Genomic DNA, 11,505 nt, shown 5'->3' with positions numbered 1-11,505 from the left:
GGAGATGGGTTTTCATGCACATTACAGCTCTCATGTATTTCATGTCCTTAAAAGCTCCACACTTTCACTACTAGAACTAGTGGTATAACATAGAGTACAGTGAGAAAATACAGATATTTCTTCTTTTTCCTATTTATTTGCTTCTTTAAATTTCAGCTATCAGAAAGTTTGAAATCAAACATTTAAAAGACCACGTGATGCTCATAATGTCACATCCTAATAACACAGGTGAGTTCCTCGACAGACCTTTCATTTCCTATAATAATAATAATAACCATCACAACATGAGCCACATGTTTATTACAGTGTACTTGGGAGTATTAACGTGATGTCATCCACCCATGTGTTTTGTTTTGGTGCATGTGGCTAAAAATAGACATCAAATAATCTTAATGGATGAATCCTCTTCATGTGATGTTGAGAGGTACAAATCCAGTTGTGTACACACGCTCGTGCAAATGTGAGCTTTCATTTGTGCATCGACCCTTATCATAGCGCTTGTTGATAATGCCAGAGTAGAGGATTTTGTGAAACCAAACGTGATCTCTAATCTGGATGACTTTCCAGCAGCTTCTATCTCTCTGTTTTTTTTAAGGTATGAATGACCTAGATGCTTTATTTCAGCCTACCAGTTGTGGCTTTGCTCATGAATGAATGAGGTCCAATTAGGACTATTTTTAGACAGCTCCCACCTTTTGTTTCATAAGCCAGTGACTTACAGTGCATTCATATGATTCGAACAAAGCAAAGTATTTATCTCCTTAACTACATACATTGGTGTACACAGTATTTCACTGTTTAGTTAAAATGAAATATCCCTTTTTACAGTTTTTAAGGGGATATTAATTATCGCATTCAGAATCGAGATGTGGTGCACCCCTCCTCCTATCCATCCTTCACAGATCCTTGAGATGCTTGGGAGTGCCTAATTGAATTCAGCATTGCTGCAAGAATCAATATTGTCTGGAGACTAGATTGTATCAAGCACGTATCTAGGGAAGGATACAAAAGAACTTGTGGAGTATTCAAAGCACCCAACAGCATCGTAGCTTCAATCATTACCAAGTGAAAAAAAGCTTGTAAACTCCAGCAGTTTACCTTGATCTCTGTAATCAGGATGGAAAGGCCTTGCTCAAACAGGTAACAAAGAGGCAGGGGTTCTCAAATAAATAGAGAAAAGCCAATACTCACTAAAAGCCATATATAAAATACCCCTTTCATAATAATGTCATCCAAGTGCTATGAAAAACAAACTACATAGTGTCAGAAATGCTGCATCAATTTTACAATACTTTCAAGATGTGTTTGAGCAGTGATACAAAGAGCCAAAGCAACAGAACAGATCTTCAGTCACTGATGGTTTCATCTATTTGTCAAAGAGATAACTTTTTATCATTTAGACAAAGGGGGCTTTTATATCAGTGTTTGCTCAAAAGAAAAAAAAAAGAAATGGAATCTGTTTGGATGAGAAGGGAAAGAGTAAATAAAGAAAAATGGGTAGGAAAGATAAATTGTTGTGAGTTAAAAGGTTATTTTGGGAGCGGAACTGATTGTTAAACCTTGCAGCTGGAGCCGTATTTCACGCCGGCTGTCACGAGGACGTGGGCTGCCTCCATCTCTCGGTTAATCTACCGACACATTTTTGCATCACTTCAGCGCTTGTACACGATTTGAAAACTAAGCTGGAGAACGTAACGGCACCGAACAACAGGAGGTTAAGATCTGGCACATTTCATTTCACTTGGCATGAAGGAACATTGAAATAAAGAAATGGAGTATTGGGCTGATCATTACTGGGAGTGGTACGACCCTGCTTTTGGTTTTGTGAATGGAAAATTGTTTTGTTTTTTTAATAGAATTTGATCTTTCAGATTTTATTTAAGTATAGGGCTGTTATTTTCTTTTTTCCTACGAGATAAGAGTTGAGACGTTTCAGTGACGCCAGGAAGTGGTGTAAAACACGATTTTCACTCTCAGCATGCTTAACCTTTGCAACTGCAACAATAATCTGTTGACATTTAGTTTCAGCGTGTTCTGTGGTGGAAATGAAAATTATATTAGCTGTTATTAGGCAAGAGCAGCATCATGACTTTTACATAAAAGATGATCTGGTCCTTTCTCAAACATGAGGCCGAAATGTTGATTTACCATCAGAATAATTGAGACAAGCAATAAATGTTTTGGTAAATCGACTGGTGGTGATATAGTGTCTTCTACTCTACTGAAGTACTCAAAGCACCTATACCAATATACATATACTGATACTTTTAACCTATAAAGGCAGCTTATGCAAGGGAGAGCAGTGTGTCATGATTTATGAGATGAATCGTAATCAATTTACAAATTCCGGATGCATTTTAATGACCACTAAATCCCTGTGATTTTCCATAATAATTAGTTAATAGAACAGCAAAAGACTCATTTGAGCTTTTTTGAAATATTTGCATTTGAAATAATGACTGAAACCAGTCATTATGCAAATGTACTGTTTATAAGATTGGGGAAAACTGCAGTCAGCTGAGACTGAAGAAGTCACTTGGATGAGTGACAAAACGTTTCTCCCACAAAAAGGTACGTCCAGATGAACAGAATCAACTTTTGGAGAGCTACAGGAGGCTATTTATGGCCAGCGTCACTGTCCCTTCACCGCAAGTTTGTCAACTTACCCATGTTGGTAACAGGCTTATTCTTCTCACTCTGTGACCAAGTTTTATGTGCGATTACCTTGATCTCTTTTTGCTACAGTTTACTCGTCATGCCACAGCTCCACTCTACAGCTGAACTTGACTTTCCGATACTGGTCAAGCTCTCACTGGACTCACGCCACGCTCCAACCCCCTGGAAGGAAACCCTCACCACACTCACCTGCCTGCCCTTCTGCCATTGTTGTTCACAGGAAATTCTGGAATTCAGGTCAGCCCTTCATCTTTGCACCCGACTTGCCACTCGGACCTTCACCTCCCCCTCCAAGTCTAAATATTTTACCTGCCAAGTAAGCCACACAGTGTCTCTTCTCCCCAGACAAGTTTCCTGAACTTGCTAACTCCCTTCTGCTGTTCTCAGTGTGCCTCAATAGGTCACCGAACCACCAGCTATGCCCTGAACTCGCCACTCTTAGCCCACGCAACGTTAGGTGTAAAATGTAAAATTTGAGAATTTTACTCTGCTGTCTCCACATCTGGTTCTGCACTTGACTCCAGTTCTGTACGGGCATTTGTACGGCCACCTTGAATGCTGAAATTTCCTCATACCTCATCATATTCCAGCTTACCGTGCTGCCACATTTTTTCAGATCTTTAAAAAACCCCGAGCAATAAAAGATTTTTGCAGAAATAGTTCAATAATTTACAATATGAAAATCATATTGTTTTACTGGTTTTTGTTTTATGGGGGTACACTTTTTATTCAGCACATTATGATTTTACTTAAAATTACAAGGGCACTAGAATGGCAAAAAGCACCATACTAGCCTTTTTACAGGGAAATAAGCTTTTTAAATTGGTACTCTTGCCAGTGAATATGCAGAGTTATCTACCATAACAAAAACGATATGTATGTGTGTGCGTGTTCTTTTCCTGTGTCTCATTTCTCTTCCGACCAGCAAGAGTAGCGTCATTCTGATGTTTGGTTACACTCCCTTGAAGCGTTTCCCATAGGGGTAGAGGACGCAATAAACAGTTTAACATTTTACCTTCCCTCCAGAAGCATATCTTTTTTTATTCCCAAAGCTTCATGCAAACACTTAAGCCTGTTAGTCACAATGTGATGTAAAGCATGCGTCATTAGTGAGTTGACAGCGTTATGGGCATTCACTTGGTATAAATACTGAAATGTGGCGCCTCTGTTTACGTGAGCACTGAACTCAACAAGACTGACTTCCTATGTTGATTCCATCATTTCCATGCCGACTGAATCTCTGCTTAATTTTAAACTCCGGTGAATTATCTGTTTATTTATGCTCTGCTGATCTACTCATCCACACCACCCATCCAGTCGTCCAATGCTTGTAAGTGGGAGTTGATTCAAGTGTCACACTCGAAGTCAACGAGCAACACAGGGAAATAAAAAATCTCCAAAGATATGTGAAGTTTTTCATAGTAGTTTTTTCTGTCCTGACAAACCCGTCTGGTACTGTTTATAAAGAAAAAACAACACAAAGTGTGTGCGTATAAGATGTAAGTAGAATAACTTGGCTGCCTGTGACGTGAGTTTCTGTAGGAAGATTACGCACTTTAAGTCAATACATATTTTGCATTTTGGAAGTAAAAACACGAATGAGTAATGGGTGGATCAAAGTTACTGTGTTAAGAAATTACAGCCTTGTTCGAAGAATAATGGCCTTCCTGGTAAAAGATAAAAAACAAAAAACCTCCACTTTAATTTTGTTTGGTTCATTTTTGGTCTCAGAAAGTTCAGCAAAATGTGTTTTATCATCCAGCCCATCCTGAGGAGGAAAAGGAAGCAAGCCAGTTAAAATATTGTTGTTGTCATGATGAGGGGAGGAATAATAATTTATAGCTCTAACTGGAAAACTGGTTACGTTAAAAATCAGCATGTGGCATGTTACTGAAATGAAACTGATGATATTAGAACCATCCCACGTCCTAGGGTGCAGGCACTGACAAGCAGTGGCTTGTGTTTTTACTGCTTTAAAACTAGGATATTAGAGAAGGTATTTGATTTGAAAGGCATCTTGGATAGCAGATGTTTCTGTTCTTAAACATGTGGTTTCCATTAAAAATCTTGTGCCACTAAGAAGGTTTTGAAATTCCTCGGTCCTTGGATGTTTTTCCTCATTCCAGAAATGTCTCTGAACTTCCAATTATGATAACATCTTTTGCTTTAAGTCTATAAATGATAAATTAGATTCATTTTAAATAACTTGCCCTTTTTCCTCTTTTTAAATAGCATCACCATGTTGTCTCTTCGTTACCATTTGGCAGCTTTTATTTGCACAGTTTTACAATCTGTTGACACATGCTAGCTGTTGAGTCAGTAGGGAAAACAATAAGGGTTTTTTTTTCTTTTCTTTCTCCAGGCTCTGGTTCCTGTTTGCTAATTTTACATCAGACAAAAAAAGAGATGAAGAATTTCCTGACTGCTTCCTGAGGGATCAATCCTTGGTTGCTAAGAGACTAATGGAAAGTCTCGGGCTTAAGGAATGGCAGGAGTGAGTCACCGACCAAGGAAACCTGAGGGTATGAGTTAATGAAAGAGCGAATAAAATAGAAGAAAGGATCGTTGGGGTGGAAAAAACAATAGCTGCAATCATTACTCCTTTGGTCTCATATTTTATCCAAACATCTGAGTGTCTCTGTGTGTATGGATGTAACACATTACTCCATTATTCCATTTATTTTGTCTGTTTTTGTTGAGTAACATTTGACATTTGACTGACCGCTATTCTGCCATAAAATAGCAAAATTCCACAAAATTAAAAAAAAATAACTCCAGCTTGTGGACAACCATGAAACAAGGCGTTCCACCTATGAGCACCAGTTAAGGAGCCTTTTTTGAATTGCATTACGCAGTTCTTCCACCACATCTGTGCACCATGTCTTCAGTCTAAGCACAAAAATGTGATGTGGGATACACAGGTTAGCAATACTCAGGTAGTCTCCAAAAGTTGATTCTGTTCATCTGGACGTAGCGTTTGGTGGGAGAAACGTTTTGTCACTCATCCAAGTGACTTCTTCAGTCTCAGCTGACTGCAGGTTTCCCAGATCTAAAATACTCAGGTAGGCTTTGGCATTTAAACAACACTGAGCTGGTGTAAAAAAGCCATCAGTGTTCCAAGTTCCAAATATCCAACATACCATTACACCACCAACAGCCAGAAACACTGATATTCTGACTCTACCTCCCTAACGTCACAGCAGAAAGCAAGAGTCATCACACCAAGCAGCATTTTTCCAATCTTCTATTGTACAATTTTGGTGAGCCTATGCAAATGGTAGCCTTCTGGCTCTCCTCTCTCCTATCTTGTCTCTTTTTGTCCCTATCACCTTTTCTATCCCTTTGAAGAAGTGAGGCTCCTTAAATATTAAAGAGGTAAGTATTAATTCGCAGATCTCTAAACCTAACCAAGCAAGGTAAAAAGAAACTAAAAAATGGTAGAGTAGCTTGTGATAAAAGACCGAAACACCCTGTGAAGTTGAGGCACACAACGATGTGTCCCACTGGTAACGATTCTAGGCTGCCTTTCCTCATAGCAGCAATTCCTCAAGACTTTCTCCATTTAAAGCAATGCATTACCAGGCATTGTAACATCTAGTCCTTTTACTCTACCATCCTAATGTCACAGCAGAAAGCAAGAGTCATCACACCAAGCAGCATTTTTTCCAATCTTCTATTGTGCAATTTTGGTGAGCTTATGCAAATTGTAGCCTCAGTTTCCTGTTAGCAGCTGACAGGAGTGGACCCAGTGTGGTCTTGCTGGTCTGTTGTTCCTGGCATGACACAAAAGTGTAAAGACTGTTCTTGTTACATGGTTGCTATGTGAAAAAAATAAGATAAATAATCATTTCACTTATTTGTGTCACAAATACTATATGTTACAACTTTATTCTTTACCTTACCTCAGTGCTGATTAACCTTTACTTATTGCTTTTATTTCCTTCCAGAGTTGCTCAGTTTGGGTGACAAATTTAAAACACAGCCAGTACACACTGACATTGTCCACTGTGTTACTGGATAACGAAGGCACGAAGAGGACGCGTTACTGTCACTGAGCGAGGTCTTTCCTTAACATTTTCATTGCAGGAGAATGAGGGAGATATTGTGTTACGGATGAACAGTTTGTGAAATAACAGTTTATGTAGCTGGCGCCTAATATATCAGTGCTGCAGATCAATAAAATATGTCTGTGCAGTGGCACAAAAAAAGACAAAGACAAAAGATGATGACATGATCACATACTGTTGAGGGGATTCAGTCAGCAAACAATGAAATGTATTAACTGCCAAAAGGTTTTGATAGAAGATATTTATAAACCTTTGTACGAGGTGGAGGAGCTGTGGCAGGTCGATTTATGTGTATGCTGTATATACACCAGCTTTTAATGAGGCGCTTCAGCAAACACGCCAGTACTGTGCTAGCTGCAGAACAGTTTCACTGTGCAGCTGCAACAGAAGCAAACCGTCCTTAAACATATGACATGTACGTGAATGGTTCAGTGAAATGTTTACATCATTCAAATTTTAACTCAATTTAAGATGATATTTTTCACACAAAAGCACATAGATACTCGTGCCCCCACCATATGTGGGACACAATGTCTTAGACAGGAATAGATCCAAAAGGAAGTGAAAGCAGTCACACGGTGGAAAAAGCTAATTTGTCATCAGCAAGGTTGTTGCTAAGCCTTTGTGGTTACTACGGCAGACCCAAATCCAGTTATTCTATCCTTGTCTAACCGCCAGCCGAATAAACTATTTAAAGTCCTTTTAACAAGACTTACTTTTAAAGACAAGACAACCTCAGTGTGGAAAGAAAAACTGCACCACCATCCAAAATCACAGCACAGCCTCACCCTCCACATGTGTTTGCTTCCAGTAAATAAAATACAGCAAATACAGCATTATAGATTTCACCCCGAAGGAGCCGTAATCAACCAAGAATACACAAACGGATCAAAAAAATAAACAATCAGAGATTTTCTGTGTATGCGCGAGTGAATAAGTATCAGGTGTGCTCTATAACAGATTAGATAATCCTCACATGAGTATGATAATGACTACCAAATTGAATGTCATTGGATGCAGGTGACTTGCAGGCCTTTGGATGTGCTGAGGGTAGTCCTGGAACCAAGGCATGGAAATACTTCCTTCTGGAAATTACTGCCTCTGACAGTTGTCTTCCTTCTTGCGTTAATTTCCTGTAACGATGATTTGCTTTGTTTACTGAGTTGCATTTTCCAAAACAACATAATAAGGAACTGCAGGGCAGGGATAACCCCACCACCCTCAGTATATTCCTGCACAGGCTTGTCTGCTTGTTTACATATAGCCAAAATGTGACACTTTCTTTGTTGTTAGGCATGGAAGTGTTGGTACTAGGAAAAGCTCTTCCTCCTCTTTATTCACTTCCTTGTAAATGCAACATTTGGTTAAAATATCAGCGAATGGCATCTACTGTAACCAGCTGCTCCCACAAGGAAACGAGGCTGTTGTGTAAGTGTTGCGTTGATAGTCACCCACATGATCACACTGAACAGATGCTTTGCAGAGTAATTGATTTATTAGAGTTTTGGTAGTGACAAGCAGAAAATTAAGATCTTTCACTGAGTTCTGAAATGTTGTCTTCATTGGCAATAAACTCCAGCACCATCACAACCATTTACAGGCATGAGAAAAAGAAGGTTTTCACATGGTTGTATGGAGTACTGAGTACACCTTTAAGCATCCATAGGAATTAGGCGCCAGGTGCTAATAAAATGCACTTGATTATTGATTATTAGTGACTGAGAGCACTTCTATAGCACCAGTTTTGGCACTTTACAGGTATGTGTGTTGCCACAATCTTAAGAGGAGAAAATTCATCCCAAGAAACAAGAGCTACCCGTATACTCTCAGTTAGATTGTGTTAAAGTTAACAACAAATTATAAAAAGACTAAACTATATTGGCTTTGGAAGGGTTGCTAGGATAAAGTTTTTTTAAATCTATGTCATGGCATGTCTCAGGTTTCCAAAGCTGAAAAACCTTGAGATGAGATCAAAATGGAGATGCTTTGACCTAATGCACAGTATCACATTTGGTGGAAACCCAACACAGCATATCAGCACAAAAATCTCATACTGATTGTTAAGCATGGTAGTGGAGGGGTGATGATTTGGGCCCCATTAAGTCATCGAGTCAACCATGAGCTTCTCTGTATATCAAAATATTCTAGAGTCAAATGTGAGGCCATTTGTCCAGGAGCTAAAACTTTGTTCAAACAGATCCCAAGCCGGGCAGCAAATCTACAACAGAATAGCTCAAATAGAAAAGAATTGAGGTGTTTAAGTGATTGAAATCCACAAACCTCAATGAACTGAATCATGTTATAAAGAAAAATGGGACAAAATTCCTCCACAACAGTCTCAGATGCTGATGAAGTCATACAGGAAATGATTACATCAAGTTACTGCTGCTAAAGGATCTACAAGCTACTGAATCACGGGGTCTACTCGCTTTTTCACAGGAGTCTATTCAGTCTTTTCACATGACTGTAGGGAAAAAGACAAGCAGCAACAGGCATCTCAGTGAGCACAGTAGGCCCAAGTTTAAAGTGTTTTAGCAGATCAGCCATAGGCACAGTGAAGCTCCATAATACAGAACAGCAGATAATGCTGCTCATTATGTTGCACTAGCAACTTTACTTGCAAATCACCTCATTTTATTCTGATTTTTTTGTATTTAAAATGTTGAGTTTCACTCTTTGATGTGAGTCATTTGCTACTTGTGATGAATGGACTATTGCTACCATCAGGTTATTGCTATATGCATCATTTGGAATGGTAAACTGTAGATTATACAGTCCAACATGAGAGTTTATCATGAGAACAAGCTCATTAATGCAATATCATGTTTATGTTACTTCCTTGCACGCTTAACAGTTACATATGCTACACTGTGATTGTCCGACCCTCGACCTTGAGCTCTTATTTTCTATTTCATAATTTGCACCGTCCCTCCTTTCATGTCCCCAGTCCCTCCTCAGTTATATTTTTACCTCATGTTTACAATCCACTTTTATAGGGGGCTATAAATGTACAGCCATCAAAGAATTAATGGTCTGCAATCACCGAATGCAGCCTGAAGCCAACAGAGAACAGCTGTTGACGTGTCAGCCTGTATGACAGTGCCACTCCCCAAAACTGACACCCCTTTTTACTTCACACTAAGTAATCAGACTTTGACAGACAGGAAAGGAAGCTAGTCACTCTAATGTCAGACAGTAACCTGCCCCAACAAATCCAGGGCTGCTCTAAATGGATGTTATCACTCAGAGGTTTGACTTCTCACTCTTGTTTTTGGCTCTTGAAGATATGAAGGCGTCTGATGGAAATACTTGCTAATACCTAAGCTGTTGTTGAGGGTTGCACAAACCTAAAACGGTGATCGACTATTTTTACTGTGATGGTTTTTTTTTTGATCCAATCTGTAAAAAATTACTGTGGTTAAGCTCATAGTTAATGTTTTCCATTCTGCAGCCATACACACACACACACACACACACACACACACACACACACACACACACACACACGGTATAATGACTTTTCAATAGATTTTTGTCCTTCTAGGAAATATGTAAGTGCATTCGACTGTGAGCACAGCATGAAATTTGTAAACAAGCATTTGCATCAATGCATAACAGTTAAATATGTGGATGTAGAAATGCAGAGAAACAGAACATTGTAAAGAGAACTTAATTAGAGGGGAAAGAGTTCATCGTCATTCAGATCCCTAATCCTCTTAATGCCTGTTTGCTTATTTATTCTTATCACCATGCCTTTTCTTACTTTTCTATTAATATAATTTTAAAAATACAACGTAAACTTGTATTCGTTATGTTTTTATTATCATAAATATTCTGATTTGTTCTGAAAACCCGGCAATCATATCTCTGTTCATCTGCCATTATGATTATACTTACTCATTCTGCGCTCTCTTTGTGGCTTTCCTGCATTGACTTGCACAGACTTGGCTGACATAAATCTCAAGGAGATCCAGTTTGCAGATGTATGACTCACAGCCAAGATGGAAACTACTGTAAACCCCCTTTAGCTCATCATTCTTGCTGATGGAGGACAAACTTTATACAACTGAGCTCAGAGTCATACGTGCTGCCAACATATTTCTATTTCTGCAAATGGGGCCTTATAAGTAGGGGAGATCTTTTCCAAATGTATCTTGGATGCTTGTTACTGTATGTTATAGCTGATTGCAATCAGGTATCCTCCATACAGGCAGTGGTCACGATTTTGTTTTGCTTCCCACATGCCCACCCAGGCCATTTTCTGTTATTTCTGAAATCTGTTATTTGTGTTGTTTCTATAAGGAGGAGCAAAAATGCTTCTTGGCTGCAGCTGAGATTTGCCTTAATACTGCATTGTATGAACAAACACAGCAAACTGGAAACATAAAATAAGGTAGGACAGAGAAGATAAGTCAAGAACTGGAAAGCAAGAAAAGCTGAAAGGCTGTCTGGTTAGTGTTAAATTGTTGCATAACCAAGGGTCTGTGACAGAGAAGTGGAAAGTGGATAAATCATTCAGCTGTGGCAACCACCTGCAGATACAGCTCAGTACACTTAATCCATGTGTAAACTTTGTATTGATTGGTACGTGTGGGCCAGGTTTATATGTGTGCCAAGGAGTTTCTAATGTGTGTCTTTGTGTTTTGGTTTGTTAGGCAGGAAATGTAGGGCATCAAATTTGTGTCATCACACACAATCGCCAAGGAAACAAACAAGAAAAAAAACCTGAAAATGAATAAGAAATCAATTTGAATAAAAGAAG

Source organism: Haplochromis burtoni, unplaced genomic scaffold (genome assembly GCF_018398535.1).
Source record: "Haplochromis burtoni strain Fernald_Lab_line unplaced genomic scaffold, NCSU_Asbu1 Contig_72, whole genome shotgun sequence".
Taxonomy (NCBI): domain Eukaryota; kingdom Metazoa; phylum Chordata; class Actinopteri; order Cichliformes; family Cichlidae; genus Haplochromis; species Haplochromis burtoni.
This window is presented reverse-complemented; position numbering follows the sequence as displayed.